The 15,394-nt window shown below is 38.9% G+C and overlaps 1 protein-coding gene across 8 annotated transcripts in view; it reads right to left on the bottom strand.

Annotated features, from left to right (window-relative positions):
- Positions 1 to 15,394, bottom strand: part of NCOA3 (nuclear receptor coactivator 3) — a 133,099-nt gene that overhangs the window by 54,795 nt on the left and 62,910 nt on the right. For 7 of the 8 annotated variants that reach the window (XM_039249368.1, XM_039249372.1, XM_039249374.1 and 4 more), the window contains exon 2: positions 9,859 to 9,940. The exons of the other annotated variant lie outside the window; for it this stretch is intronic. The gene's annotated coding sequence lies outside the window, so the exon portion shown is untranslated. The remainder of the gene's footprint in view (positions 1 to 9,858; positions 9,941 to 15,394) is intronic. 8 annotated transcript variants of the gene reach the window in all.

Below are 15,394 nucleotides of genomic sequence, written 5' to 3'. Positions count from 1 at the left end.
TATCTTCACCTTACCAATATTTTTATTTAAGTAATCAGCATGCATTTATAGTGAGTGGTGGAGGCACAGGAGCATAACTAAAAGGCTCTGTAATGAGGAACTAGATACATCAATCACAGAAACTTAAGCTGGAAAGAAGCTATGATGTTCTATGAAACAAGCAAATTGATCCTTATGTAAGGAAACTGGTGTCAAGTTGAGACTACTAGTTTCCACACAAAAAGAAAAATCAACTCTGACAGAATTTTGGTTTTTGTTTTGTTTTGTTTTGTTTTAACATTTATGAGTCACATGCTCTACCAACTGAGCCAGCCAGGTACCCCCTAAATTGTTTGGTTTTTAAATAATAGCTACTTTACAAGATGTCCATGAGCTGGAATCATTTTAATTACAAGGTGTAATAAAAGCAGAATTTATCATTACAACAGTTATCTTTAAACTTTAGTAATTCAATTTTGAACTAAACAGAAGGATAGAGATACAGTCCTTAGAATTTAAAATGCCAATCATACGCTACTAATACTTTAATATCAAAACTCTTTAGAAGGCTATTATAAACCTAGAAACTAGAATGTTAGTAACATGAGACATAAAGGCACTTAATTATCCTGACCTTGGCAATGTTTTCATTCCTTTATCCAACTACACAGTGCTCTCATTTTAATTAAGATGACACAAAAATTGGTTTGAGAAATTTTCATGAAGTGAAAGAGACTGGTAAGAGACTTCAAAGAGTTAATTTCCAAGACCATGTATGATATCATTGCCTGAAAGTCCAAAAACTCATACTTTTCAAACTTCTGTGGTTCAAGATGAACTGCTGTTGAATAACCATACTATGTCAGGGCAGAGGCTGCTGTTAGCACACAACTGAAATGGGGCTCAAACTCATAAACAGTGAGATCATGACCTGAGCCAAAATCAAGTGCTGGATGCTTACCTGATTGAGCTACCCAGGGACCCCTCCATTACCTTTCCTTAAGGCCCTTTCTACAGTAGATCATAAGAACAAGAGGAGATCTTGAAAATGACAGAAAAACTGAACCTAAAAGAAAAAAATCTTTGAAGAAAAATGGACAGAGCCTTAAGTATACTAAGAAATATCACGGGGCGCCTGGGTGGCTCAGTTAGTTGAGCATCTGACTCCAGCTCAAGTCATGATCTTGCCATTCATGAGTTTGAGCCCCACATTGCGCTCTGGGCTGACAGCTCAGAGCCTAGAGCCTAGAGACTGCTTCGGATTCGGTGTCTCCCTCCACCCCCACCCCTGACTCTCCCCTCCTCATCCTCCCTCCGCCTCTCAAAAATAAACATAAAAAGAAAAAATATATATATATATATATATATCTCAAATGGTCTAACAAACATGTAATTGGAGTCACAGAAGTCAGAATGAAGAACAAAAAAATACATGAAGTAATAATGGCCCAAACTTCCCCACCCAACTTTTTCAAAACACTAGTTTACACACTGAAGGAGATCAAAGAATCCAAAAAAAAAAAGAAAGAAAAAGAAAAAGAAAACTAGACCAGAGTATATTATAGTCAAACTATTTAAAAACAGAAAATCTTAAAAGCAGCCACAGAGGGGAAAAGATCACACATACAAGGAACAAGGATAAAAGTCACCTTTCCAGAAGCAACAACAAAACAACGGAACCACGTCTGTAAAGTGCTGCACTACTTTCCTGGGGGACCACCTCCCCAGGAGAACAGGCCCGCCCGCACTAAGGATTTGCTCCATCCCTCCAGGGAAGAGGAAAAGGTGCAGCACAGGAAGCACCTGGTGCACAGCCCCAACTCCTACTTCCTGGAAGTGAAGTGCCCAGGATGCCGTAAAACCCCCACCACCCACAGCCACAGTAGTCCTGTGTGTTGGCTGCCCCACTGTCCTATGCCAGCCTTACAGAAGGATGCAACTTCAGACGGAAGCAGCGCTTAACAGCACCCTGAATCAAGATGACTAGGAAATCACTCCAATAAACATATTTTAGATAGGTAGGTAGATAAGATAGGTAGGTAAGTAGGCAGGTGGGTGGGTGGATGGATAGATAAAAAAGATACAAGCACTGAAATAAGAAACTGTCAATCCACAATTTTACATCCAGTGAACAGTCTTTTTTCAAAATTAATATGAAATTAAAACATTTCCAGATAAAAGTTGAGACAATTATCTACAAACACTGCAGTAAATAAAAGGGTATCTATCCTTTGGGTTAAGGGAAAAGAACAGCAGATGAAAACTCACATAAAGATGAATGAAGAGCATCAGTGTCTCTTGCCAAATGGGTGGTTCTGTTTACTTCTGAGATTTGCTCTTAAGTCTAAGATTCTCATGGGAAAGACAATACAAAGTAGTTTGAAATCTTGATATTTTAGGAAACAGACTCTGGATAATGGACTAGTGAGCTAAGGTAACTTACACAATTTTACAAATGTACTAGAAGACTAATTTAAAATGTGTAGATCTCTATACACCTAACAGAGATGACTTCTTTAGAGCAGACTACAGAAAAGGATTAATAAGCAAAACAGAATTACATAGGACTGAACGAACTAGTGAAGAAGTTTAACTGAAGTTTGATTTGGAATATTATTACTTAATGTTTGCTAATGGCTTAATGAAAAAGTCCCTTTTTCTTTTTCATCTATCTCTAGCCTTCCATTTAACAAATTACTCTTACCCAAACTGAAAACACTTTTTTCCCCCAATGTTTGTTTATTTTTGAGAGAGAGAGAGACAGAGCACAAGTAAGGGAGGGGCAGAGAGAGAGGGAGACACAGAATGGGAGGCAGGCTCCAGGATCCGAGCTGTGAGCACAGAGCCTGATGCAGGGCTTGAACCCATGAACCATGAGATGGTGACCTGAGCCGAAATCAGAAACTTAACCAACTGAGCCACTCAGGCACCCCTAAACTGAAAACACTTTAAAGTGGCCCCTGATTCTATCTCCTCAAATTTCTGAAGTATACATGTGCACATGCATGTATGGTCATGTATAAAAAAGTAAAAACTCTCTCTACTTTTCATGCCAATAATGTTCATTGCAAAGGTTTAGTAAAAATTGGTCAACTGATTTACCAGGGTAATTGGACAACTGAGGCCATTATCTTGAAAGTCATAACTGAAAGAATCATTCTCATTTAATCAGCATGAAAAGCCCACCATTAACAAACAAAAACTGCAATTTGCAGAAGTCATTGCATCTGAGCCTGGTACCTATTCCTGGTTTTTAAGAACCAAGGCGGAAAGAAGGTTATGTTCACAGGCCAAAGACTCAGTAACTCGAGGGAACCTGGAAAAGAGACGACTTCACTCAAGTGTACTTATGAGAGTTTGTCTGAATTGGTTTCGCAGTCTCAAGATACAAGAACAAATAAAAGAAAAACTTGGAAAGAGCAATCCTATATTCCTCAGGAAAACTTCCAGGCAGAAATTAATCCTCTAGCCTCATAAGTTGCTCAATAAAATATGCACAGGGGCACCTGGCTGGCTCAGTTGGTAGAACATGCAACTCTTGCTCTCAGGGTCATGAGTTCAAGTCCCACATTAGACATAGAGCTTATCTTTAAAAAAAAAAAAAAAATGCTCAAAGATATTTTTATGGTTAACAAATACATATTTTTGCACCTATGCTAAAAAATGAAGAATACATTATAACTCAGCCAAAATTATGAAAAGAACCTTTTTTTAATGAACTCAAGAATCAACTATGGGACTTTTGCTTTAATCCGAGAGAGTAACAAACTCTATCCGACTGTGAACAAAACAAACAAGAACAAATTATATTCAGATATCAGAGAACGGGCAGTGAAAAACTGCTGTCCCAGAGATGAGGGAAACATCTAGAGGAGAAAGGGGCAACTACTAGTTCCCAGGTTTTATTGCCAGAAAGCAATTTCCACATCACAGCCCAGAATGAGGAACCCAAAAAGAGCTCAGCAATCTTGAACTGACAAGGCGATGACCAGAACTCAGGATGTCCCAGCTACCCAAATTCTGCAGGGCAGTTTCTCAGAGTGACTGAAAAATTGTAGGGACTGAGAAACTGACTCTGAAATCTGTATCAAAATGCCAAAGCCCTGGATTAGCCAAAGCAATCATAACCAGAAAGAAGTTGAAAGGTTCATATTACTTATTTTCAAACCTTACTATAAACGCTATAGTAATCGGGACAATGAAGGTGGGCATAAGGATTATTCATGGAAGAGAAAAAAAGACCAGAACAAGATCCTGATGTATACAGTCAGTTGATTAAGTTACCAAGACAATACAATGGAAAAGGGTGAATTTTTCCAAAAGCTAGCTCTGGAACAGAAAAACTGATCTTCAATCCTTTCTTCACATTATACACAAAAATTAAATCAAAATGAATCACAGACCTATATATAAAGCTAAAGCTAAAAGTATAAAACTTCTACAAGAAAACAGAAGAGAAGATCTTCATAACCTATGGGTAGGCAAAGATCTCTTAATACCTAAAAAAGCACTAACCATAAAAGAAAAATCTGATAAACTGTACTTGAAAATTCAAAATGCCTGTACTTCCAAAAACATTAAGAAAATAAAAAGAAAGGACCAAAAGCAGATGAAATTACTCTTAAAAAGTATCTGGAAAAAACCTGTAGCCGGAATATATATTTTTTTAACTCCTACAATAGGAAAACAAACTGCCCAATTAAAAAAAAATGGGCAAAACATTTAAATAGACACTTCATAAAAGACAAACAAGCGGTTAGTGAGAAACTATTCTCAGTCTCATTACACATTATGGAAATACAAATTAAAACCACAATGGAATAATACCACTACCATCCCACTGAAATGGTTGAAATTTAAGAAGTGACAATACCAAATAGGAACCATACAAATCTAACTTCTACCTTGGAGGTGCTATATAAAGGGGTATAGTCACTTCAGCAAACAGTTTCACAGTTTCATATAAAGGTAAGCATATACTTAACTAGAATTTAAATTAAATTGAAACAACAACAACAACAAAAAACCCAAATAAATAAAAGCTACATCTTCTGACTAATTAGAATTTAAATAAAAAATTGAGGGCTGCTTGGGTGGCTCAGTGGGTTGAGCGACTCTTGATTTCAGTTCAGGTCATGATTTCAGGGTCATGGGATCAAGCGATGCATTTGGTTCAGTGCTGGGTGTGGAGCCTGCCTGAGATTCTCTCTCCCTCTGTCCCTCCCCTGCTTATACTTGTGCCCCCAAAATGCTGAAACAAAAGTAAATCAATAGATAAGATAAGCATACACTTGACATCAGACCCTGCAATTACACTCCTAGGTATTCACTCAAGTGGAAGAAAAAAGGTACACAAAGACTTGTACTTGAATGTTCACAGCAGCTTTATTTATCATTAATAGCCAAAAACCAGAACCTAAAAGTTGTGGTATATTCCCACAATGGAAATATTACTCAGCAATTAAAAGAAATTACTGATGCGTGCAATAATGTGGATACACCTAAACAATGTATTTATTATGCTGAGTGAAAGCACTTTTACAGGTGACTATGGGGAAACACGACAGGCTCTCAACGCACTGCTGGTGGGAATCCAAAATGGTGTGACCCTTACGGAGCATGACATCTAACAAAAACTGCATACACATTTACCTTCCACCCAGCAGTCTCCTCTAGGAACTTACCATGAAGGCACACTCCCAAAATAAATGTATATTCACAAAGTTACTCACTGCGGCATTATCTTAATCACAAAATACTGGAAACAACCTAAGAACCTATACGTAGGATGCTGCTGAATTAACTAGGCAATATGCATGTAATGGCAACTACGTAAAAAAAAAAAAAAAAGATGAGACAGGGGCTGGGGCAGGGCAGAAGAATCACTCAAGAATACGGAGTTTCATTCTAGGAAGACGAAAAATGTTCTGGAGGTGAATGGTGGTGATGGTCACATAACAATGTGAATGTATTTAATGCATTATATGGCTATTTTAAGTTTTATATGTATTTTGCCACTTTTTAAAGTAAGCTTTAGGCCCAACATGGAGCTTGAACTCACGATGTTCAGATCGGGAGTTGCACTGGAGGCCTGGGTGGTGAGTTGGTTAAGCAGCCAACTCTTGATTTCAGCTCAGTTCATGACCTCACAGTGTGGAATCGAGCCCCGTGTCAGGCTGTCAGGGCTCTGAGCTGACAATGGGGAGCCTGCTTGGGATTCTCTCTCTCCCTCTCTCTCTCTGCCCCTCCCCTGCATGTGTGCACACGTTCCCTCGCTCAAAATAAATGAACTTTACAAAAAGAAAAAAAAGAGATGCATGCTCCACCAACTAAATCAGCCAGGCCTCCCTAAATTTTATCACAACTTTTAAAAATGAATGGGAAAGATGCCTTTGATGTGATATGGCGTATTTCCAGAAGATATTAATAAATAAAAACAGCAAAGTACGCAGAATTCTGTGTCTGTGTGGATTCCCAAGATGTATGCCTATTAAATTTTATTTTCTCCTGCTTAAAAAAAAAAACAAAACAAAAAAAAACAGCAAAGTACAAAACAGTATATACAACATGCTACAATTTTTGTGTAACCAAAAAGAAAACAATAACATGTATCTGCTGTGATTATCAAAATGCTAAACTCAAAATAGTGAGGTTGGTTACCTATGAGAAATGAAGGAAATAGGATGGGAAAAATACAGAAGTGTATCTTTTGTATAATTTTAACTTCTGAAACCATGTTCGTTTTCTACAAATTCAAAAATTAATCCAATCAGGAGCTCCTGGGTGGCTCCTCAACTAAGCATCCGGACTCTTGATCTCAGCATTGTAAGGGACTCTTGATCTCAGCATTGTAAGTTAAAGCCCACATTGGGCTCTGCACTGAGCGTGAAGCCTACTGACTGATATATTGACTGATTGATTGATAGACAGAAGATAAATAAAAGTAAAAAAATAAAAATCAAAAAAACAATCAGAATGAGAATGAGCATTAACAAAACCCTGAAATTCAAATAAAGAACCTGATTTCATTTCAAATAAATACCATCATTTCCCTATGCACAAAGAAAAAAGCAGGGAGGAAAAGTAGGGAGGGGAGGGGAGGGAAGGGAAGGGAAAAGAAGGAAGGGAGAGAGGCCTGATTCGAGCAATTTAAGAATATATTATTCATTTATTTATTCTCAGCCTTGGGCAGGAAGGTTATGGGCAAGTCAAGAACTACATAAAATTGCCCAGTTACCTGAAGTAAGTTTGTTTGCTGTGGTGAGGTAGGCAAAGTAATTCTGAAATTATTTTAGACGTAGTATACAGGACAGAACGAATGAGTAAATGCACTGACAATGTTGGAAGCCAAGGTTCTCATGGCATAAAAAGGGACATAAAAATGTGAAGAGATAAGTGCAAAGAAAGAACCCTGTAGACAGGGAGTAAAGCTGGACATACTGATAGAAAGTCACCGTTTCTAAGCCATGTACATGCCTGTCACCGTGAATGTGTTTATGTGCACGTATGTTTATGTATGCATGTGTGTATAAGCATGCATATTTTACCAGCTCTGTCCACTGAAAGGGTCAAGAAGAGAAGACAACCCGCAAGCAGTGAGGCCACCACCCCTCACCTCGCGAGATCCTCTCTAATGCTATTCCCCACAAGGACACAGAGACTGATTAAAAGAGTTCCACTTCCAAACCTAGGACAACGGGAGCACCAAAATAATTAGGTAATGGATTTACCAATTCAAAACCTAGGAATCCATGGGTCCAAACTGATACACAGGGCTCGTGATTACACATTAACATCAACGGCTGACTGGTGGTAGGAAGGGAATGCTGGAACCATCAGAGTGAAAAATCAGATCAGATACGAATCATCAATGAACGCTAAATCTAGGGCAAACTGTGATGAGACACATACACGCACTGTCTCCGCATAAAATGCTTACTGCTTCCAAAAGAAGGAAAATAACCTATACAGTGGAGAAACCTGGCAACACCTTGGCCAAGTCATCGATATTAATGTCAGAATAGGGGCCAAAGACAACACGCGCCTCCAGAAGCTGTGTGTCTTTCTCAGGACGTCGCACCGCCCACACGGTGCTCCAGCCAAGAGTGCACAACCTCAGTCTCGTCACAAGCAACTGCAGACAAACATCAAAAATTAAAAGGGGGAAGGGTTGTGTTCTTCAAAAATGTCCATGTCATAAAGACAAAGAAAGGCTATGGAAATATTCCAGGAAAAAGGAATAACTAAGTGCAGCACCTGACCCCAGATTGGATTCTGTACAGGAAGCAAGGGAAATGCTGTTAACAGGCTTTATTAGGTCAACTGACCAAACTGGAAGACAGACCATACGTGTTTGTCCGTGTCCATTTACGAAGTTGATACGTGTACAATAGTTATATAGTAGAATGACCCTATTCTTAGGAAATACAGAGGTATTAGCAGAAAGCAGCTTTATATGTAACTTCCTCTCAAACAGTTCAGAAAAGAACTCTGCATGAGTAGAGAGAGGAAAGGAATGAGAGCACATACAGATGCAAATAATAAACAAGTGGGTGCATGTGGCTAGAGGATACTTAGATATTCTTTTATAATTCAATTGCCAATGTGCAGAAGTAACAAAAATAACTTCTAAATAAAAGATGTTTTTAAAACATTTTTTAATGTTTTTTTAATTTATTTTTGAGACAGAGAGAGACAAGGAGACATAGAATCTGAAGCAGGCTCCAGGCTCTGAGCTCTCAGCACACAGCCCGATGCGGGACTCGAACCCACGAACATGAGATCATGACTGAGCCGAAGTCGGAGGCTTAACCATCTGAGCCACCCAGGAGCCCCTAAAAGGTTTTTTTTTTTTTTTTTTTTTTTTTAAATAAAGAGATAGTTATCTACTATATTCAGAATATAATGCGTATATATCATAATTAATTCAAGGATTTTTTGGGCAAATAGCAAGAATGGAGACTGGAAACTTAGATAGATTCCCACCTTTCAAATGTCAGCAAAGGGAGTTTGCACTTTTTTTCTGTAAGCCAAGGAATGGCAGTACAAAACTTAAAGCATAGCAGAGACTTAATTAAAAAGGGCATACTTAAGGAAATTTTGTAAGCAAAATTTCAAGTGCTAGAAACAGTAGATAAGAGGGGCTATAAAGAGATATTTGAATAAATGTAGGCATGAAATTATAGGGTCTTAGCCTAGGAAGCTAAGATATTAGCAGAAAGAGGTACAAATACAGGAAACATGAAAATAGAACATCAGATATATCACCTGTTTACTAAATTACTGAATGTATGGGGGCGGGGGGGATCCAAAGAGGACTCAGATTTCAAGCAGAGCACAGCTAACCGAAAGAATAGGGTATTACTAACAAAAAGAAATTTAATTAGCTAAGCAAAGTATAACCGCTTTCCTGGCTGTCAGACAACTTTTTCTATTCTCGTTGCTCCTATTCTGGTGCAAGAGGAGTGAGGAAAAGAGTTCTTATATGCCAGTGCATGCAAACTGGGGAAACCAGTCTTCACAAGGTGAAATATTAAAAAAAAAAAAAAAAAGTGGAATTTATTCAGATTTTGAATAAACACCATTAAACTATACACACATAAGGAAAACTGAGTGGGAGGGTAGTGTCTCACATTAAACTATAACATATAGTTCCTTCCTCCCCTAAAAGTTATGTTTGTACATACACATACATTTATGAATATACATATATATTTGCTCATTTAAAGAACAGTCAACTCATACTATCATTAAAGGTAAAAACATGAAAAATATAACACAAGTTTAAGATTAAATAATCAATGGAAGGAAATGGGTCAGTATCTTCAGAAGATAAAGACAGAAAAGTACAAAGGATCGAATCAAAGTAAAACTGATTACCTGGCTAACCAGTCAAATGACGTTCAAGTAGGAGCTTATTTTTATTGGTCTGTGACTCCACTGTTCAGCAAGTATTTTGATCCTGAGAACAAAAAAAAGGAGGAGGGGATGTTGAATTTTATCACCCTTTCTTAATGTAAGTAGTAGTATTAGTCACAACAAATTAACCTTTCCCATCATTCCCTTCTCTGGACATATGATAGAAATAAAAACAGAACATGCAATCAAATACCAGGCCTCTTCCTAGGAATCTGAGGTGACGCCTTACTTTGCCATATAATGCTACTTCTGCTTACGAAGTCAGGTACGGCATATACAGTATACGGTGTCACAGTTTGTAAACATGAGTAACGCAAAACAGGTTGAGGAAACCAACTCCAAGTCCTGAAAAGTGGTCAAACCAGATGGGTAACGTGATTGTGGGGTGTCCCCACTTGTCCAAAACAAATGCTTAACAAGTAACAACTAAAAACAATACTGATACGTTGGCAGAAGCAAATGCTTAAATACCGTAGTCCAAAGGGAGAAATACCTACCACACAGGTGGGTGGATGGATGTATAGCAAGCAAGCAACGAAGAAAAAAGGAAAAGAGAAAAGAGAAAAAAAAAGAGAGAAAGAAGAAGGAGAAGAAGGAAAGACTGCACTTGGGCCACCAACAAGAAATATTTTTAAATGGTAAAGGAAAAAGGAGGAGTTCTTCAAAATAATCTGCAATACCTGAGCTTATGTATAAACGGCATCTCTGCACTTGAGGAAACATAGAACACGTTATGATGCCACAAAAAGTAAGCCAATGAAACATTCACCGTCACCTTACAAACTACTAACTGTAACAATACAGCCACAATCTGACTACCACTAACCCTAGAGGTATGTATCAAGACAACAGCCATAATTATGCCCTAAAGGTCACAGTAGTCATGCTGGAATTCGCAGGTCTGCTGGAAAGGGGTGAAGGAACGTGTATATTCAAGTTCCATATCACAGCCGTGGCCAATCTGCATGGAGTAGAGAGGAACAACCAACCATCATCTAGCTGCATCGTGAGAAGGGTCTGTAGCACTTCTGAAACCCAATTTAAAGGTGCGAAAATTGAGGGGTAGGAAGGAAGCACATCATATGTTCACAAAGAAAAAGGAGAAAATACAGGTAGCATATCAATGCCATGCAATTAAGTCTAAAAAAGAGCTGTTATATCTACTAACATTTCTATTTCTCATTACAGTATAGTTTCTGACTTATAACTGAGATGTCAAAAGATGGGACGCCTGGGTGGCTCGATCAGTTAAGCATCCAACTTCAGTTTAGGTCATGATCTCACGGTTTGTGGGTTCGAGCACCGCATAGGACTCTGTGCTGACAGCTCGGAGCCTGGAATCTGTTTCAGATTCTGTGTCTCCCTCTCTCTCTGACCCTCCCCTGCTCACGCTGTGTGTGTGTGTGTGTGTGTGTGTGTGTGTGTGTGTGTGTGTCAGAAATAAATAAAACATTAAAAAAAAAAGAAAGCTCGTTCTTGGAATACATCTTCCAATCCACAGTAATATAACGACCTGCTAGCAACAACGGTTTAAAGAGCAGAAGGTTTGTAGTCCACCAGATCTAGATGTAATGTCCAGCTTTCACTTACTAGCTAGTCAACTTGAAGACTTTCTTTTTTAAGATTTAAAAATTTTTTTAAGTTTATTTATTTTTGAGAGAGACAGAGACAGCTTAAGTAGGAAAGGGGCGGAGGGAGAATCCCAAGCAGGCTCCATACTGCCAGCACAGAGCCCAATGCAGGACTTGAACCCACGTAGCCGCAAGATCATGACCTGAGCCAAAACCAGGAATTGGACGCTTAACCAATGGAGCGACCCAAGCACCCCTCAACTTGAAGATTTCTTTGAGCCTTGAATTTCTAACTATAAAAGAGGGATCACACCTGTTAAGGCTCTTGTGAAGATTAGGTGAAAATGCTTAACTTACTTATCAGTACCTGATGCATAAATGCTCAATAAATAAAAACTATTACTAACCAACAATAGACTATTTGACATCTAACTTAAGAATATCAAAGCACAGGGGAATGGTTCGATTAAGCGTCCCTATTGCCTGCACTCGCTCTCTCTCTCTCAAAAAAAAAGAAAAATAAAAAATCCAAGCACATTCAAATAAAAAATGGGAGAAAATACAAGCATTAGTTTTAGTGTCTAAATGAATTCAATGTTTTATTACCTGAATGTTTATGATATCTAATTTAATTAGAGAAAGGTGAAGGGGGAAAGGTAGGCAGAGCTTCTATAAAGAAAGCCCAAGGTTTTCTGGCCTGGTTTTAAATCGAGTTTCATTTCAACAATGGTTCTTTTGTTTTTGCTCCTTTTTATGGGGGAAGGAGGAAAGTCGTGGGGTAGGGCTAGCATCTACAAAACCAGATGAGTGGAGAGGAAAAGGAATTTGATTCAGAATGTACCCAGTACCATAATGAGTGGCCCAGGAAACAAGCACTGCTGCGGAGGGTGGAAGGTTAGCCAAGTCTGTGGTTCCCACAAGCGTTACTGCTGGTGACGACCACCCAAAGGAGCGTGGACCCAAGTCCATCCAACCCATAACCTCCAGGATCCAAAGAAACACCATCTACAAAATCTCCCCTCCCAGGAAGTGTGCAGCTGGACTAGAGCCGTCCCCAAAAAGTCATAGATAAATGACTGGCTTGCCTACCAGGACCCTGCACAGGGCAGATAGGCTAAAAAGTACTATGCAGCAGGGGCACCTGGCTGGCTCAGTCAGAGAGCATGTGACCCAATCTCAAGGTTGTGAGTTCGAGCCCCACACGGAGTATAAAGATTACAAAAAATGAATGAATGAATGAATAAATAAATAAATAAATAAATGAATAAATAAATAAATAACACTTTAAAAAGTAAGTACATAAAAAGTGCTGTACTCTAGGCCCTGTGAAGTACAGAGCCTGGGAAAACTGCAGTTAACTTGTCTACAACCAAGGTTTTGCAGAGGCAACAGTCCCAGCAGACTTCACGGGACTGTATTTTTACCTTCAACAAAACAAGCATCATTTTCTCATAATTTGGACTTCAGTCTCTCACAGAAACAAAAGTCAAATCACACTGACAAAAACTAAATGACGTGTTCCAAAATACTAAATATGGGGAGATGCAGGTTAATTTTCCTGCTGGAATTAATGAAAAATGTGACTGATGGGATCCACATTATCAAAACCTGCATCGCTTAAAATCTAACGGGGAAGGAAAAAAAATTAAACTGAGCTTTGTTAATAGCTTGTCTGAAAAGACGAGCCTCCAGGCCAGAACAAAGACTCAGACTGGGGGAGGGGAGGTGACAGAGAAGAAAATCCAAACTGTATGATGCTGAGGCTTGGAAACATCAGTGGGACAAAAAGAGGCCACTAAGTATCATGAACATGTTTTTCTTTTGCTGTTGAAAACGGAAGGGGACAAGGATTCTGCTATTCATCATACTGAACTCAGAGTTCCTGCCATGCTGCTGTGGGTAGTGCTCTGAGGGACTCCCTCCTCATTTCCCTAAAAATCCTCGAGATGGGGAATCGCCATCTTTGGGAAAGGTCAGCAGTTGCCCCCTCACTTCCAAAGCAGGACAGAATAAAGGTACCAGCAACTTCAGGTTAAAGTTTACAGTAACACTGGTATAAATTAAACATTCTTTTGAAGTTGCTATTATTTATCAAATATATCATTTTTCAAAACTGTAACAACAGATTTTATTGCAACAGTCAACTGCAACAAATCTGTAGCTATACTGGAAGGGAAAAACCAAATGTGAGTTGAAAGTCAAATGAAAATTTTAAATTATTTATAAAAGTGCCACTTTTATTGAAGCTGTGTAAATTTACCTCAATTTTTTTAAAAACCACTTTTATTACTATTACCTAGTCCATTATTATGTGTTCTAGTAAATAATAAGAATGTATCTGCTACCCAACTGCACACTAGTATTATATTCATGACAAACTTTTTTAAATACCGAAGTCTTTTTGACATGGGGGGGGAATTATTTCCAATTACAGCATATACATGTCTAGTAAAGTAAGGCAGGGTTAAAAAAATAATAAACCAATAATATGCATTACTGATCTCATGGTACACACTAGAAAGGACTAAGCTGATTATAATAATTTATTCTACACAGTCATTGAATAAGTTACAGTAAACGTTTAGTCCTATATGGAGCCAACATGAAAATTTAGATGCAGTGAAAACAGAAGCCTTGCTTTCAGAAAACCTATTTTTTTTTAATGTTTTATTTATTTCTGAGAGAGAGAGAGAGCAGGGGAGGGTCAGAGAGAGAAGGAGATACAGAATCTGAAGCAGGCTCCAGGCTCTGAGCTAGCTGTCAGCACAGAGCCCGACACGGGGCTTGAACCCACGAATCATGAGATCATGACCTGAGCCAAAGTCGGCTGCCCAACCGACTGAGCCACCCAGGCGCCCCTGAAAACCTATGTTTTGGAAGTCCAGCTTCTTGAGGTGACCTTGTGTTAGACATTTAAATCACTGAATGTTTCCTGTGTGCCTAGGCCCCAGCCTGCAGAAGTGTGAGCAAAGTATGGTACCTAGAACGAATCAAAAACGGAGAAGCAGGTACAGAATGCCACTACTGGTATGTTTATTTTTTGAGAAACAGAGACAGACCGCGGGGGGGTGGGGGGGGGGGAGACAAGCAGGGGAGGGACAGAGAGACAGACACAGACCCCCTCCCCCCCCCAACACACACACACAGAATATGAAGCAGGCTTCAGGCTTTGAGCTGTCAGCACAGAGCCCGACATGGGGTTCGAACTCAGGAACCATGAGATCATGGCCTGAGCGGAGATCAAGAGTCGGACACTTAACTGACTGAGCCCCCCCAGATGCCCCTCCAATGAGAATATTAGAAGAAAGAACTACCTTGCCTTTTTCATAGGACTGCTATGGTAACTGCAGAGCACTATTTCAATGCAAAAAGACAAACTCAAAACCATTTTACTTCAGCAGAGAGAGAATTAATGAAATTCAAATGTACAGATAATTTCTATAATTATTTTCCACAGTTATCATAACTAAAATGTCTTTCTTTACAATAAAAAATAAAAGGCAAAGAAGAAAAAATTTTTGTAAAATGTTAGTCATTTGTGTAAAAATTACAAGAGACGTATGAAATTTTAATGGAATATATATATAAAAGGGTTGCTAAAAACCAAAGGTATTTTTAACTCAGCATATCCAGGAAATTATGCCATACATTCTGCTTATACAACGATACTATCCACAGATAAACAATGGCAGTAAATAGAACTATTCTGCATTTTTTAAATTACCTTTAGGTGAAGGGGGAAACTAAAAGCTCCAGCGGGCAGCCCAGTTTGTTAGCAAGCCCCCCAGTCTCTGGCTGAGCTGCACTTAGCACCAACATGGTCACTAGCACAGCCATGCAAGCAAGTCACTTGATGGCGTTTGCTCTGCCTCCTCTCCCCCTCTCCTGGAAAAACTGCATGCAGGGCTGCACGATCACACAAAATA

The sequence above is a fragment of the Hyaena hyaena genome, unplaced genomic scaffold (genome assembly GCF_003009895.1).
Source record: "Hyaena hyaena isolate Hyena2069 unplaced genomic scaffold, ASM300989v1 scaffold_335, whole genome shotgun sequence".
NCBI classification, from domain to species: domain Eukaryota; kingdom Metazoa; phylum Chordata; class Mammalia; order Carnivora; family Hyaenidae; genus Hyaena; species Hyaena hyaena.
This window is presented reverse-complemented; position numbering and strand designations above follow the sequence as displayed.